At 36.6% G+C, this 18,278-nt stretch overlaps 1 long non-coding RNA gene across 1 annotated transcript; it reads right to left on the bottom strand.

The window, feature by feature from the left end:
- Positions 1-267: 267 nt before the first annotated feature.
- LOC137629427 (uncharacterized) lies at positions 268-17,726 on the bottom strand. Its single transcript, XR_011041504.1, has 5 exons — positions 17,691-17,726; positions 6,828-6,968; positions 5,887-5,998; positions 3,793-3,902; positions 268-2,355 (listed from the first exon to the last, which is right to left on the bottom strand). It is a non-coding gene; the product is annotated as an uncharacterized lncRNA (long non-coding RNA).
- Positions 17,727-18,278: the final 552 nt, after the last annotated feature.

Here is an 18,278-nt window from a genome sequence, read left to right as displayed (position 1 = left end):
TACCACCTTACCATCCGCCCACAAAAGCTCAAGAGCTCTCCTACCACCCCCACACCAAAGCTCTCCTACCACCCCCACACCAAAGCTCTCCTACCACCCCCACACCCCCCCCACACCAAAGCTCTCCTACCACCCCCACACCCCCCCCACACCAAAGCTCTCCTACCACCCCCACACCAAAGCTCTCCTACCACCCCCACACCAAAGCTCTCCTACCACCCCCACACCCCCCCACACCAAAGCTCTCCTACCACCCTACTACCCCCCCCCCCCAACACCAAAGCCGACTATCGCCTAAAACTTCACTATTCTGCATACTCCAGCAATATTTAAGGCATTCAATTCCCAGTACTAAACGTTTAAATTTATATCAATTAAAATAACCTTTCGACCTTCCCAAAAGCATAAATCTAAGGAGCATCTTTATTCAACTTTAGTTTTTTTTTTAATCAAAATATGCAATATTTTTTTCATTATTAAAATATGCTATTAAACTGAAATACTTTTACAATAACTTTCAATTACCTATGCTACACTTATCTTTTATTCACACTACACCTAAACTAACGACCAAGTCACCCAAATATTGAGAGTGAGAGAGAGAGAGAGAGAGAGAGAGAGAGAGAGAGAGAGAGAGAGAGAGAGAGAGAGAGAGAGAGAGAGAGAGAGAGAGAGAGAGAGAGAGAGAGAGAGGGGGGGGGAGAAATATGGTGAGGGAGGATGGACATTCCATCAAATACAAATTCAAATTTAATAAAAGTGGGTAAGTTTTTAACGAATTTCAACCATTGAAATATTTACTGATTTTTAAGAATAGGACTAATAGTTTAAACTTTAGATTACCCCCAATATACATTTGCTAATTACCACATTAAAATTAGAAAAATTATAACTTTCAAAATGCATTAAGAGGGATCAGAAATCTAAGGTATAATAATGAAACTTAAAAGGGTTTAGTAGTAAGTAAACTTTGAAAAAGTTCAGCAGCTTATAGGAAAAAGAAAAAAGGTTAAACGAACACACCTTGAAATCAACATTGAAAACCATTCAATAACCAAAAATAAAGAAATTAAGAAATCACTTTTCATCAACTGAATTTTGGCCACCATATAATTTAGTGATTTTATATAAACTATTCTTTTATAGTTTTGTAATTTTCCCAACCATTGTACTAACTTGTCCCTGTTTCCTGAACTTTAAAAAGCATATAGATTGCAAACTAAACTCAATTTATGTTTTCCAAATCTTACTACACATACTAATCCTTGATAGTAAAAATTAGATATACAAACTTAGGCAAACTGCTAGAATCTCGATCTACCCCCCCCCCCTTATGCCATCACAGTGGATTGAACAATTTTAACCTGAAGATATCTCTATGCTTTGAGATCTAAATTAGATAACCCGGTTCCTATCTGAAAATTTCGTATCTAAGCCCATCCCGCCCCTACTTGACATGGCCTAACCCAGCCCAGCCCCTATCTGTCATAGCCTGAACCTAACCTAGCCCAGCTCCAACTAGACATAGCTTAGCCCTCACCTGGCAACCTAGTCCAGTCCTGCCCAGCCTCTACCCAATATAGCCCGAGCCGACATGCCTCTACCCGACAAAATCAAGCCCGTAACTGACATAGCCAAGCCCAGCCCGTAACTGACATAGCCAAGCCCAGCCCATAAGTGACATAGTCAAGCCCGTAACTGGCATAGCCAAACCCAGCCCATAAGTGACATATCCAAGCCCGTACCAGACATAGCCAAGCCCGTACCAGACATGGCACAGCCCAGTCCATTCCTGACATAACCAAGCCCGTATCTGACAGCCCAGCCCAACCCAGCCCATACCTGACATACCCCAGCCCATACCTGACATACTTGTACCACCAGTAATTTCATGAGTGATTTCCATGACATTATATAGGTGCCACCAAGTTAATGGGAATGAAGTTAGCCTCTAAGTTAATTGGGTTAGCTCACTTAGGAGTGCAATCTCGATTATTTCTACTAGTAGAGACTAATTTAACTTTGAATTTTAGTCATTACCTAATCATTAAAGCAGTTTCTAATGGGAGTTGAGTATGAATTCACTAAACTAAAAATTCAAGATTTTAGATAAATTAATAAGCTAGTAATTTAAATTCATCATTGTCCAAGACTTAGAATATTTAGATACTTAAATACTCATTGTGAAAAAAAAAAAATTAAATTAGGGACATTTTCCTACACAATCCAAACGTCCAAAATGGGGTTTTATGTAGAAGTTCCACTTGTTCTTCTCCCACTGAAGTACTTTACAAGGAGTGCCAGGATAATCCTCTACGCATCAATCAAAAGCATCCAACTGAAGGCCACGTTAACCTGTAAGTAAAAAAAAAAAAAAAGTGTTAACAGGAATTACACAATCGACTATGCCACAAGACAACTGGGGCATTTCAAGCCGCCCCACCCCCAAACCCTGCACGCCATCTACAACTCCAAACCATTCAGGACATTTAACCCCAAGACACATTTTGGGACATTTAACCCCATAACACATTTTGGGACATTTAACCCCATAACACATTTTGGGACATTTAACCCCATAACACATTTTGGGACATTTAACCCCATAACACATTTTGGGACATTTAACCCCATAACACATTTTGGGACATTTAACCCCATAACACATTTTGGGACATTTAACCCCATAACACATTTGGGACATTTAAACCCAAAACACATTTGGGACATTTAAACCCAAAACACATTTGGGACATTTAACCCCAAAACACATTTGGGACATTTAACCCCAAAACACATTTGGGACATTTAACCCCAAAACACATTTGGGACATTTAAACCCAAAACACATTTGGGACATTTAAACCCAAAACACATTTGGGATATTTAAACCCAAAACACATTTGGGACATTTAACCCCAAAAACATTTAGGACATTTAAACCCCCCAAAACATTTAGAACATTTAAACCCCCCAAAAACATTCAAATATTTTAAGCCCCCAAAACATTAATATTTTAAGCCCCCAAAACATTTAGAATATTTTAAGCCCCAAAAACATTTAGAATATTTTAAGCCCCCAAAACATTTAGAATATTTTAAGCCCCCAAAACAACTAGGAAACTTTTAAGACCAAAAAAAATTGAGGTTAACTTGAGACTACAAAAATTAGGATATTTCAAGAAAAGATATGCAGTAATGAAATTATTTTTGTACCTACTGTATGTTAAGTTTTCAACAGTGAATTCACCTAAATGTAAGTAAAAAGACCTTTGCTAAACAAGCTGAACTAAGTACATCACGTCTGGTGCACTAACTATCCACGTACGAGAACAATGTTACAGGAGAATGGATTACAGCTTCACGCATGCCAACCTGGAAACTTTTACCAAAAATGTAACCTTTTTTGTGTAATGTTCATACCTAAGTAGGTTACTTCACGTCTAAATAAGATCTAAAACAATTAAACTATTGAAGAGCTTTTTAAATACTAGGATTTGGTAAAAATCGACAAATTTATTATAACTTTAGTGAACCCCATGAGGCCTATCACTTCAGTAACAAAGAGGGAAAATAAATCATTGAATGGAAAATATCTAGGAATACAAATGCCTACAGAAAACATTATCAGCTATTTACTCAGTCTAGCTTGATATTCCTGGTCTATGTAATTCCATACGAACATCAAATGCCACAAAATCTAACCTGTCTTCCATAGAATACAAATCTAAACTAAATTTATGATTCAAGGAAAGTTTACAGCATTAGTTCATTATGGAGGGTCATACTTAACTTGACTCAGAGGATTCAAACTTGCTATTTCTCGACTTGCTGCAGGATAGCCTTCATGTCCTCTTCGGGCTTCAGTGCCTTATACCATACCACGAAAACAGGAGCACAAATCTGTAAAGGATTAAAAGTTAATTTTACCTATTTAACATTAATTTTTCCTAAAATAGTTTAAACTCCTTCAACGGTTAAGACATTCTCCATCCCATGTCTAAGGTTAAGCCACTGATTATTTCCCTATCCTACGTCAGCCGTTCGAGTTTACTGCCAGGCATAAAAGGGCTATTTAAATATCTATCTTGCGAATGCTTGGATTAAATAAGGGCAAAACAATCTAGTCACAAGTTATCTCCGATAGCCCTTTCAGATACAAGAAGTTTGAGTTCAATAAATCAAATCACTGGTTAACCTAGTTAATCTAAACTATACTACTGGCCAAAAATGAAGAGCAACTAGTCCACTAACATTGAGTTTTTGCCTTGGTTTACAAGGTAAGATTTCATTAATTTCATAAAGAATGCTACAGTTTTATAATGTAGAATGTGACCACGGACGTTAATTCTTATCACCAGCTTCCATTAGTTATTAGGGATATGTAGATTAGTTTTGAGAGATTTGCGATCTACAATAAAGTTATAACCATCCAGGATATTTCAACCCCCCCCCCCCCCCACCAAACCCTGCACGTCATCTAAAACTCCAAACCATTCAGGACAATTAACCCCAAAACACATTTGGGACATTTAACCCCAAAACACATTTGGGACATTTAACCCCAAAACACATTTGGGACATTTAACCCCTCAAAAACATTTAGGACATTAAACCCTCAAACTATTTAGGACATTAAACCCTCAAACTATTTAGGACATTAAACCCTCAAACTATTTAGGACATTTAAACCCACCAAACCATTTAGGACAATTAAGCCCCCCCCCCAAAAAAAAAAAAACATTTAACACATTTAAACCCCCCCAAAAACAATTAGGACATTTAAACCCCCCAAAACATTCAAATGTTTTAAGGCCCCAAAACATTCAAATATTTCAAGCCCCCAAAACATTCAAATATTTCAAGCCCCCAAAACATTCAAATATTTCAAGCCCCCAAAACATTCAAATGTTTCAAGCCCCCAAAACATTCAAATGTTTCAAGCCCCCAAAACATTCAAATGTTTCAAGCCCCCAAAACATTCAAATATTTCAAGCCCCCAAAACATTCAAATATTTCAAGCCCCCAAAACATTCAAATATTTCAAGCCCATAAACATTCAAATATTTCAAGCCCCAAAAACATTCAAATATTTCAAGCCCCCAAAACATTCAAATATTTTAAGCCCCCAAAACATTCAAATAATTTAAGCCCCCAAAACATTCAGAATATTTTAAGCTCCCAAAACTAGGAAACTTTTAAGACCAACAAAAAATTGAGGTTAACTTGAGACTACAAAAATTAGGATATTTCAAGAAAAGATATGCAGTAATGAAATTATTTTAGTACCTACTGCATGTTAAGTTTTCAACAGTGAATTCACCTAAATGTAAGTAAAAAGACCTTTGCTAAACAAGCTGAACTAAGTACATCACGTCTGGTGCACTGACTATCCACGTACGAGAACAATGTTACAGGAGAATGGATTACAGCTTCACGCATGCCAACCTGGAAACTTTTACCAAAAATGTAACCTTTTTTTGTGTAATGTTCATATCTAAGTAGGTTACTTCACGTCTAAATCACATCTAAAAGAATTAAACTAGAAACTTATCAAAAATGCAACTATTGAAGGGCTTTTTAAATACTAGGATTTGGTAAAAATCGGCAAATTTATTATAGCTTTAGTGAACCCCATGAGGCCTATCACTTCAGTAACAAAGAGGGAAAATAAATCATTGAATGGAAAATATCTAGGAATACCAATGCCTACAGAAAACATTGTCAGCTATTTACTCAGTCTAGCTTGATATTCCTGGTCTGTATGCAATTCCATACGAACATCAAATGCCACAAAATCTAACCTGTCTTCTATAGAATAGAAATCTAAACTAAATTTATGATTTAAATTAAGTTTACAGCATTAGTTCATTATGGAGGGTCATACTTAACTCATGCAGGATTCAAACGAGCGATTTCTCGACTTGCTGCAGGATAGCCTTCGTGTCGTCTTAGGGCTTCAGTGCCTTATGCCATACTACGCAAACTGGAGCACAAATCTGTAAAGGATTAAAAGTTAATTTTACCTATTTAACATTAATATTTCCTAAAATAGTTTAAACTCCTTCAACGGTTAAGACATTCTCCATCCCATGCCTAAGGTTAAGCCACTGATTATTTCCCTATCCTACGTCAGCCGTTCGAGTTTACTGCCAGGCATAAAAGGGCTATTTAAATATCTATCTTGCGAATGCTTGGATTAAATAAGGGAAAAACAATCTAGTCACAAGTTATCTCCGATAGCCCTTTCAGATACAATAATTTGAGTTTAATAAATAGTCATTGGTTAACCAAGATAATCTAAAACAATCTATTACTGGTCAAAAATGAGGGGCAACTAGTCCACTAACATCTACTGACGAGTTTTTGCCTTGGTTTACTAAGTAAAATTCCATTAATTTCATAAAGAATGCTACAGTTTTATAATGTAGAATGTGACCACGGACGTTTATTCTTATCACCAGCTTCCATTAGTTTTTAGGGATATGTAGATTAGTTTTGAGAGATTTGCGATCTACACTAAAGTTATAACAAATAAATCTGAGTTCTATAGATACTGTGGTAACCGGGGTTGCATTTTTGTTCTATTTGCTTCTCATTTTCATTTTCCAAACTTAAAAAAAAAAAAAAAAAAAGATCTGAAGAGTTTCCAGTTTTCCTAAAACCATGGCTACTTCAGCATTAGATTTTTTTTTATATACAATTTTCGTGCACTAATCTAGGAGGCTTCAGCTGTTTTTGCATGGAAGACAACATTCTAGGGGGAACAATCTAGAAAACTAGCGAGACCTGGCGTTTGTGTTTATAAAATTGCTGGTTTTAACTCGCCTTAAGCTTTAAACAAGTCAAATTCCATTCCTAGAGTTCAGCTTGATAATGTTGATTCAGCCGTTCCATTCCATCAAGTTCAAAGTAATTAGCCGGAATTTCTTTTCAGTCATTGGATTTCGTATGCAACCCGCTATACACCTGGAAGAGAAATTAACACTAATCAAAATCTGAAATTGTATATCGAACGTTAACTGCTATCAACATTAATTTGAAATATGGAAAAAAAAATGAAAAAAAAATAGTAAAAGTATACTCACAAAACGCATTAATGCTAAATTAGTTTGTCTACACTATATGGTATATTTCAATCTAACCCCAGTTATTCAAGAGTTGACAAAAATAACCAAAGTGCTAAAGTATATATACTAAAATTATGAACGTCGTAGGCTCTCCAAGTAAATTGCCATTTATTTGTTGGTAAAGAGGTGAAAACCCTTAGTCATTATAGTTTACTCTGAAAACCTTTATAGATCATTCTATTATCTAATTTTTCCTTTGTACTTCTAAAATGCCAAATAAACCATGCATGCTTATTTAAATTTTGGGGCGTTATGGCATTACATAAGAATTAAAATCTTGTATCAAGCTCTTATTTGTTAATTTGATATAATTTACGATCCAGAGAAATGGAAATAGTAAGTATAACCCAATAAAAGGTACAGAGAAATGGAAATAGTAAGTATAACCCAATAAAAGGTACAGAGTTAAATGTTAGGTAATCCTTTAGCAGGTAGTATGTAGGAACAGTTACGCAAACCACACTTCATTTGTTGTTTAAATTCTGTATTAGCGATGACACCTGGGTTTACAGTATTACTAACCTGAAGGCATCGAAAGAATTTAATTTCTCGAACCATCAATAAGCATTTGAAATATTGATGGAGGCTCAAATATGGCTTTCTGGGCAATATACAATGAATTTCAATAGATGGAAAGCAAGATTACAAAACAGATCTACTGTTCAATAAGAACGTTAACTACGGTAAATAGAGTATCGTTGCTGAAATCAAACTTCATATTTCCTGTACAGAGCTACTACAGTGAAATTCAGGTAAATTCTAATGGCTATTGTTACGGTATCTTCCGATGTTCAAGACTGAAGTCTACCTTTATAAAATCTTTAAAAAACCCTAAGGACAGTAAGACTAATTCAATGGAGTTCCTAGCATACTTAAAATATAAGTGCTGAAAAAAAAAATTTTTGCTCTTAAGCCACTTAGATATAACTGCTACCCCCGCCCCGCTAAAGCCATTCAACAGTTCTCTCCGTAGTACCTTAGAATAAACAAAACTTCATTCGGTAAAAAACTGCTTCCTGCCCTTACAAAATTTTGTATGGACCCATAGACCAAACTAAAATCATCCTTATAAAACCTAGAGAGCTGTCAACTGTCATTATTTGAGGCAAAGAGGAATATTCTTATCACATTAAATCAAATTCAGTACAAAATTGAAAACGTGAAGGAATAGCAACTAATATAAAATGCTTTAGAGCTAAGGTAATGTTAATTTATAACATTTTATATTTCTTGGGATCCGAGCACGTTTTATGTTCTCTAGTTTAACTCAAGGTTAACCCTGGTTTAACCAACCCCTACGACTAAGGACTAACAAGTTTATTTCCACCTTAATTTCTTTAGTTTTCCCCCTATAGCACTAATATATAGAAGGTATATAAATACCGAAGATTAGTTTTAAAATAGATTTAATTCCACAACCCATGGCCATCTAATAATTTAGGAGGATGTCAAAATATGTAAAGCATGAAAATTCAGGCAACTTTTAGCATAGAAAAGTTGTATAGGAAGTCTCCTTTACAAATTTAAATGTTTATAATAAACTTTGAAGACTGCGGTACTGTTCTATATTTGTTTCTTTAAACGTACCTTATTCCCTTCCATTCCAAGCAATGAGACCTAATTTGAAATAGCTGACTGGGGAACAATTTGAGACCTTACCAATCTATGAAATAATTGCCTTGCTACAACCTAAAATTTCCTGAATATCCTATTAGCAGTATTAAAATACCTATCTTTGCACTGGAAACAGTGTGACTGTGCCGAGTGAGGGTTGTGAACTCAAAGGCACATGTACCAACCGTGTGTCACAATTGTACATAATTATTTTGTATATATGCTTGTATCTGCGCTCTTCCCTCGCACTAAAAAGAACCTGAATGATCATGTCTCCGTTTGCTCTGTAACATACCCTGTTCGAGAGACAATGTTACAGAGCAAAACGGAGACATGATCATTCAGGTTCTTTTTAGTGCGAGGGAACAGCGCAGATACAAGCATAATATATACAAAATAATTATGTACAATTGTGTGACACACGGTTGGTACAATAGCTAGCTCATGTAGGAACGTATACAATAAATATACTGATAATTTAAGTTTAAGGTAATAGAATAAATTTGGGTAAATGTCTAAGATGCCAGGATGATTTAAGACAATCTTAATTACAAATTGGACGGTCGTTATGAAATTAGCTTCAAGTGTTTTAGTAGTCAAAGATAAACTTTTCAGGACAATCACGTTCGTAATGCTGCATTTTACTAGGCGAAATATTTTAAAGGCTTATATTAGCACAAATATACAAGAACTTTTTTATATCAAGTTTCTCATAATGCTCGCCACTGGGGACAAATTTGAGCCATATGGCCTGCCACGTAGCATAGGATGGAGACGTTAAATTTGACAAATATGACCCACGACTGGACTGTGGGGACAGATTAATTTGGTCCATATAACTTTCCACCAGGTTGAGAGATTTTGACTTATAGGCTGCCACTAGAAACATGGTGGGACAGACCGTTCATTAGTTTTAGATTGCCTTGTAGTATGTATGACAAGGTCTCTTGTGTTGGCAGCCCGTAAATATGGGACAGACTTTGGTAGGGATGTTTAAATTGGCCCATTCAGGCCCACCACCACTGAAACTTAGGGATTTCATTAAATTTGATTCATGACCTGCCACCAACAACAAGGAGGGAACATTCACAAATATAGCCCCTATTGCTCAACTGGAAACAGGGTGGGAAAGTTTATACAAGTTTGACCCATATGGCCCAACACTGAGGCCAGGAAAGCCATTCAACCCTGAATGCGCAGAAGAGTAACACATTTAGCTAAGGTTCATCGAATTTAGACAGTATGCGATGAAGTGGGGAAAATTGTAAATTAGTCGAGCAACGACGCTTCTCAAACTAAGTAATGCCTACATTGTCCCTAACTGTTACATGATTAATCTCTCCCCTTAGAACACTACAGTAGAATGAAATTGTACTATAGGACAAAATTCTTGAATGGAACCTATTTCAAAGTGGACTATATAATAATCGGACTTGACTACTTACAATGTAGCCAATACCAAGACACTAGCAATACCAGCTACCAATTTAGATTTGATATAGGGCTATGAAACTAAGTTATCTTTAAAAATCTACGAGCATCACAGGTTCATATTGGCATAGATGCAAGAAACTTTTGAAAACGGCCCACATGTCAAACATTAATATACCTGGCAAAAATGACATTTACAAAACTAGACCACTCAGTTTTCATAATGCTCTTAAGTTACACTATTACCAGCACAATTCCAGTGTAGCAATTTTCAACTAAAAACTTCGCGGCATACCTATACACAACCAAAAATAAAATTGCTATACACTTAACTACCCAAAGAGAAACTGCATTTTATGAAGTTTTCTTAAATTGGCAGACATCCATTCATTAGTTCCTTTCTTCCAAAACTGAGCCCCACTTTCGTTTAGGCTTAGGAGTGTCGTTAGTTACGTTTAGTTGGCTTAATCTATTACAGTCAGTCAAGTAATTGTCAACTATGTGGAGTCAGAATCTGAATAATGCGCAAATAGCACTCCTTTCGTTGTACTACAGATACCTTATTCAATCCACTACGCAAACTGATTAAATAATCCTTTTAAACGCAAACATTTATTTGCTATAAAGTAAGCCAGCGATCCAGTTGAAACTTTGTAAAGAGAAGACTTAAAAAAAAAAGTAACGTGAATGGACTAGCGGACAATGTTGTAGAAGCTTTATAAACTATTCTATTACTTTCAGTTACGTACGTTAAGACAGTTGAAGCAAGCGTTTTAGGACTAAAGTTGTCAGGAGTTAATAGGACTGCCAAGGGAAAAATGCATGCCTTTTTCGCTAACCGCCCCTCCCCTTCACCCTAAGCTTCTAGGGGGTAGAACTTGAGAACGAGCAGGATTGTGATGGGAACTTAGGATTTAAAGTAAACGTGAACTAAGCTAAGCCTCCAAATTAAATACTGTAGATGAATCTTGAGACTATCTGCCCTTATAAAAACCATTTACCCAGAACTGACGTAGCCTAAAAACCACTTACCCAAAATTGACGTAGCCTACAGAGTTGTGAAGCTTAAAACTTGGAATATCAGCCAAAAAATATCCAAAACGTATGAATAATATAGAAGACAACATTTGTTTATGGCGCATAAGTGCTAAGAGAATAAAAGATCCAAAACCACAGGTATTACCAAAGTATTAAAGATGAGCTTCACGGGTATATTTTATTCGAACCACTCGAAATCTGTTAAATATTACGTGTTCAGGACAATTTTGACAACGCCATGATTTAGTAGCAAATTCCCTCTCAATATGACCACCGCGTGAGGTGCATTAACGCTAATACTAAATAAATGATAAAACTGTCGTTAAAGTCTTATTTGGAGCCACTAAGCGTTCTAGAGCGGTATTTAAAAAAATGTAACTACAGCTTATTCCATAGCTATTCGATAGGACGACACGTGCGATATTTGCTAGAGTTTGCTTAAAGTAAAATAGAGTATATATTTAAGGGGCTAGGAATATTGCCACTGGGTCAATTGCCACCGGGAATATTGCCCACCTAGGAATATTGCCACCCGGAAAATCGCCACCATTTTTTTTTTTAAATTAAATTAAGTGAAATTATTTCTCAGTGTAAAACTAACTCTAAACCCATAGGAATGGTTTAAAACAAACAAACAGACCTACAACTTTATTACCTTATATCCCCGACTTTTACTATCAGTTTTCCATTCAAGATTTTCCTTGTTATCTGTTATAGTTTCGACAACTGTTTACCTCTTAAGATTTTTAGATAGGTTTCCAAACCACCATTATTTAGGAAATTTTTGAGTTTTTTATAAACAAAAATATCACAATAACGAATTTTAGTAAGCAGGAATATTAGGAAGTGGAGACAAAAACTTTCAAATTTTCCTTCCGTTCCATGTGGAAGGGCAGGATATTCGATACCACTAGAATTTACAGTCATAGACGGCGGGAAAACTTTCCTTCAATACGATTCAGGTATGGACGATGTGGATCGCATATTGATGTTTGCATCAGATGCTGGGCTACAAGATTTAAAACGTTTTAAGAATTGGGCAATTGACGGTACATTTAAAGTTGCTCCGGAATTTTATTGTCAACTTTTAACCGTTCATGTACAGCAAGATAAACTGAGTATACCACGTGTCTTTGCTCTTTTACCTAACAAGACCGAGGCATATAGAAGAGTTTTTGAAAAATTGAGTGAATTTTTAGGTGGTGAAGAAACCGAAAATATTACAATTGATTTTGAAAAGGCTTGTTTTAATGGAATAAAGGCGGCTTTCCCAGACGTTTTTCTTAATGGGTGTTTCTTCCATTTCTCTCAATCGCTTTATAGAAAGATAGTTGAATTGGGTTTTAAACAAGAATACCACAACAACAATGAATTCTCTTTAAAAATGAGACAATTTTCTGCCATTGCCTTGTGCCAACTCAAGATGTTATTTTGGTTTTCGAAGAACTGTCAGAATTATGCCATACCGCAGGAATTTCTCGCTTATTTCGAATCTACATACATAGGAATTGAGAGGGACAAGGAATAACAGACGAAGAGTTACAGGTACATTTCCACTAAGTTTCTGGAATGTTTATAGCCGTGTAGTCAACTCTTTACCACGAACAAATAACGTAGAGGCGTTTCATAATTCGCTTAATAAATCAGTAGGTAATGCCCACCCCAATATCTGGCGGCTGATTGACGCACTTAAAGATGAAGAACGCTTAGCAACAATTAAGAGAATCCATTTTGAACGAGGGGACTCACTTCGACAAAAAAGTACCAATATTTAAACGCCAAAATAAAGAACATTCTATTGAAATACAGCACTTATAATATTAAAATTAGATATTTACGTTCAATTGCATATAGCTAATATGCATGTTTTTTAAATAAAAAAGTTCTGTTTTTTTATGTAATTTTTTAAAAGTATTGGAAATAAAAAAGTTCTGTTCTGTATTCTTTCTCCTATATATTTCCTTAATGTAATTTTAAGTGATATAATATTCCTAAAGCTATAATAAAAAGTAAATGATTTGCTGTCCTGTATTCTTTATTCCATATCGTAATTCTAAGTGATTTAAAGTTCATAAAACTATTGAATGAAAAAAAATTAATTTTTCATAGTGGCAATTTTCCGGGTGGCAATATTCCTAGGTGGGCAATATTCCCGGTGGCAATTGACCGAGTGGTAATATTCCTAGGTGGGCAATATTCCCGGTGGCAATTGACAGAGTGGTAATATTCCTAGGTGGGCAATATTCCCGGTGGCAATTGACCCAGTGGCAATTTTCTCAGTGGCAATATTCCGCGCACGATATTTAAGTGGTTTATAGATTTTAGTATTACCAGTTTAGCGAGTTTTAGAATGATTAAATGCTTGGCAAATATATCTACATACATTTCAGAAACAACAAAAACTAACAAGTGAATGTTCACAACAATACTGACAATATGTGATAACTAATACACTGAACTATTGCAAAGCTCAAGGAATCCCGAGGATATCACGTGAACGCGTGAAAAAAAAGTTACTTTCTTACACTATCAAAGTCAAATGAAGTCAAACGTAAAATGCGCTACAAGTACATCAACAGCCCGTCACTGTCAGATTTCCATAGCTCGATTAACTCCAAACCATGCACAAAAAGTATTGAGTCTGGTAGAGTAACCCATCTCATTTTGGTTAGTGTTCTGGTTTACTTCGGAACAATCATACTAAAATGCCATGATCAATTGGGCATTTATAGGGTAAATGTGTAGGAGAGCTCCGCGCTCGATTTAAAAGTTTCTAAAAGTAGAAAACGAAAGAAAACAGTAAATTAGAGCTACAGTTACCTTGAAACTGTGAGATAATCCTCCTACAACCACCTAACTCTTACACAGAAAATGTAAGCATAAACCTAGTACTACAATTATGGGGGACCCCAGTGGGAAGCGGGGTTTTTGGGTGGGGGGAGGAGAAAAGTGATTTTTTGGGGCACTACCGAACCTAATACAACTACCTACCCTACCCTGGGGGCCATGTACCCCTACCTAGGCCTACCGGGGGGGGGGGGGGGGGGCCTGCGACCCCCCCTTAAGGCCACATTGAGTTTCAGTTCAAACGAAACAAATTCAAATGAAAACGCCTTTTGCAAAAAAAGGAACACAAACTTCAAATTAGTCTCAATATCTAACTTACCTTTGAAACAAGACACGAAAAAATTGCACCTCCTCTTCCTTTTCCCACGAGTAACCACACTACGATCACACCGGAATGCTAGTTTGTTGTAATCTATACGGCACACATTTTCACAATTAGGGCACTTTTTCTCTGCCAAAATCAAACAATGACGTTGAGCAAATGCAATTAGCAAATCAACTTTCCCTGAATAATGTACACAAAAATCCCCATAAGAAATAAAGCAATTGTCACAAGTGACACAGTTGGAACGGGATGAAGGTCCTGCTAATTGCTCCATACTTCACGGCAAAATGAGCTTTTCAGTTTGAAGGGAGATCCGAGACGTGCAAAAATATTCCTCCGCGGAACTTCACGTAAACTGTGGTAACTGGTGGAAAAATAGCAGGGATAAGTGAAGTAATAAGTGTCAGCATTGGCTAGATTTGTAAAAACCTCCACGATTGGTTTTCAAACAGTGTGACGTCAAGAAAACACCTGTTATTGGTTAGAATAGCATTGAGAACTAGTTTGCCATACGCAGTAAGGCGGTGAAACAGCTCATTTTAGCCAAGACATCACACAGTAAACAAAAACAAACACAGAAAAAATCCAGGTGAAACATAACTATACACACGAATATCTTCTTTAAATAGAAGCTGTTCATATATTGACTATTATATAAGCGTTCTGTATGATATAATAGTGAATTGTAGGTGTTTAAATTCTTCAAGATCTTCCGCGGAGCTCTCCTACACATTTACCAAAACGACCTTTCATATTCCGGTAAATTTTTAGTTTCAGCCAAATTTGGAAAAATGCAATAAAAATATATTTGTTGCATCAGAAATAGTGTGGTTTCAATGAATTTAACGTTTATTTTGACTGCAAACCAACCGATTTAGAGATTTACTATGTATACCCTAGTTCATCCCACCAATTATGGGGGACACCCTTTGGGAACCGGGGTTTTGGGTGGGGGAAGGGGGGGAGGGTGTTGGGGCATTGAATGATATTTGCAATAAATGAATAATTAATGTTCCAGCACCCCTCCCCCATACCCCTAACTAGGCCTACCGGGGGGAGGGGGGTAGGGCCCCCCAGCGACCCCCCCTTAAAGCCACAGTAATTTTCAGGGCACCACAGAACCTAACAAACCCACCTAACCTAACCTAGGGGCCCTGTACCCCTACCGGGGGGGGGGGCTTCGCCCCCCCTGCGACCCCCCCTTATGGCCACAGTAATTTTCAAGGCACCACAGAACCTAACAAACCCACCTAACCTAACCTAGCTGCGACCCCCCCTTAAGGCCACAGTAATTTTCAGGGCACCACAGAACCTAACAAACCCACCTAACCTAACCTAGGGGCCCTGTACCCCTACCGGGGGGGGCTTTGCCCCCCCTGCGACCCCCCCTTATGGCCACAGTAATTTTCAGGGCACCACAGAACCTAACAAACCCACCTAACCTAACCTAGGGGCCCTGTACCCCTACCGGGGGGGGCTTCGCCCCCCCTGCGACCCCCCCTTATGGCCACAGTAATTTTCAGGGCACCACAGAACCTAACAAACCCACCTAACCTAACCTAGGGGCCCTGTACCCCTACCGGGGGGGGCTTCGCCCCCCCTGCGACCCCCCCTTAAGGCCACAGTAATTTTCAGGGCACCACAGAACCTAACAAACCCACCTAACCTAACCTAGGGGCCCTGTACCCCTACCGGGGGGGGGCTTCGCCCCCCCCCCCTTTAACCAGGGGTAAATTTGAATATATATATTTTGTTAAATCACATCTTACCTTAAACGGAAGATGACGATGAAGATGTGGAAGGTTGTGGTTGACCCTCTTCTGAATCATCAAGTACTGGAATACGTTCAGATTTGGTACAATACCACACGTCTATCCTCACGAAAATGTAAAGGCGAATCACATTTACCACACTGGACACTTAAAGGTAATACGGAATGCTCCCTTAGAAAACGATTCACTACTTCAGGAGTTCCATTATAATTCCCATGAAATCGGCCGATCACATCAAAATAGGAATAACGACATATTTCACACAACCGTACCGGAGGATCCATGACAGTAAAATGACGTGTGATGAAAATATAGAAACCGGAACTTTTGAAAACCGAAAACAAACGACAATCACGGGTTTCTCCCATAATGAAATAGGGAAAAAAACAAAAGAGTATCGTTTACAATGTTATATTGCACGAAAAACAGATCCTTGAAACAAGACTGAGAGACCAATGAATCATCCAATAATAACCCTTGAAAAGAACCCAGTAGTATTTTGATTGGAGGAGCGACATTAGTGGGAGGAGCAAATGCGCATTCAAGCAAATGTTGTCACATTACGCAATGGGGCGGAGCCAAGTAAGATGAAAACAGACATACAAACGAACAAGAGCTACCTTGCGTGCCCATGGAAAGATAAACACTAAACTTAGAAAAAGTCAAGACCTTCAATTCCTGAAATATTTTTTTTCTCTGTAAGTATGCATTAGCGACAATAATGTATTGAGAAGAAGTGTTTTGTTATCACGTGCTTTACTAGGAAAATATATTAATATAATACATTTCCCAATTTGGTTGAATCCAAAACTTTACCCATATTCCTATTACCATTAAGGGATCAACTTGCACCTTCGCTCACGTGTATCAATAAGATAACTTAATTTACATGTGAAAATTTTTAACATTTTATAGTGCTATTAAAGAGCCAAGTTCACTAAATTTAAGAAAAGGGATAGAAAGTCTTCGAATTGTAAGTACTTTTCACCAGCAAACAATTATAGAGGACTAAAAGGCATGGAAAAAAATGCCTCAAAAATATTCCCAGGTCAAAATAACTTTCCAAAGTTTTTTTGTCATATTTTGTTACGAATGTAAAGAATATTGTCAAAATCCCCAGAAATGATTGAGCATTGACGTCACAGTATGCTTTTAAAATTTAAACTTTTCCCTAATGTTATATTTGAGTAAACCTAATAAGCCACCCCAAAACGGTAAAGAAATTCTAATTATCAAAAATGAATTAAAAAAGTTCTTTACATAATTTTCTTGAACGTTCATACATGTCCAAATTCTATCCGGTATAAGGTAATTTAATAATTAATGGCCTTCGAAACGAGTGCAGAAATAACCCGTTCAATATCCAAGAAAAACAAATTACACGGGAACGCCATTAATGGAAAGCCTAGACATTTAAATTCAAATAATTTTAAAATCACATCGATATATTCACTAAACTCAGCAAATAATTTATATTGCTCGATAAAATAAAAAAAAAAATATCACTTAAACCAAACTTAATAAATAAACATACCTGCATGTCATCGCAGACATGTTCCCTAGTCAAAAGTATATGTTGAAAAGGAGTAACGAGCTCAACCGAGTCCAATTGTCAATTAGCAAGAGGAGCCAAGGATAAAAGAATGACGAAGCCAACAGTTCACCTAGAGATATTTTCGGTGGTTAGCCTTAGAGCAAAGAGCGCCATCTAGAGTTTGCGTTCGCGGTATTATTGCTAGATCATTATCATGACCATGGATTTTAAATCTAGATTTAATATATATATATATATATATATATATATATATATATATATATATATATATATATATATATATATATATATATATATATATATATATATATATATATATATATATATATATATATATATATATATATATATATATATATATATATATATATATAATCAGCTGTTAATAGTCCAATGTAGGGCAAAAACGTCAGAGATTTCCTTCCACTTTTGTTTGTTTATGGTTATTCTATGCCAGTATATACAATGTAAATGTTTAGCTCATCAATCCATCGAATTATATTTCTTTTTTTTTATTTTTCTACAGTCTCTAGGGACCCATTCTGTTATTTTTAATGTCCATCTATT

This window comes from Palaemon carinicauda, chromosome 37, assembly GCF_036898095.1.
Source record: "Palaemon carinicauda isolate YSFRI2023 chromosome 37, ASM3689809v2, whole genome shotgun sequence".
Classification (NCBI taxonomy): domain Eukaryota; kingdom Metazoa; phylum Arthropoda; class Malacostraca; order Decapoda; family Palaemonidae; genus Palaemon; species Palaemon carinicauda.
The sequence above is the reverse complement of the archived record's forward strand: the minus strand, read 5'-3'. Positions and strand labels throughout refer to the sequence as shown.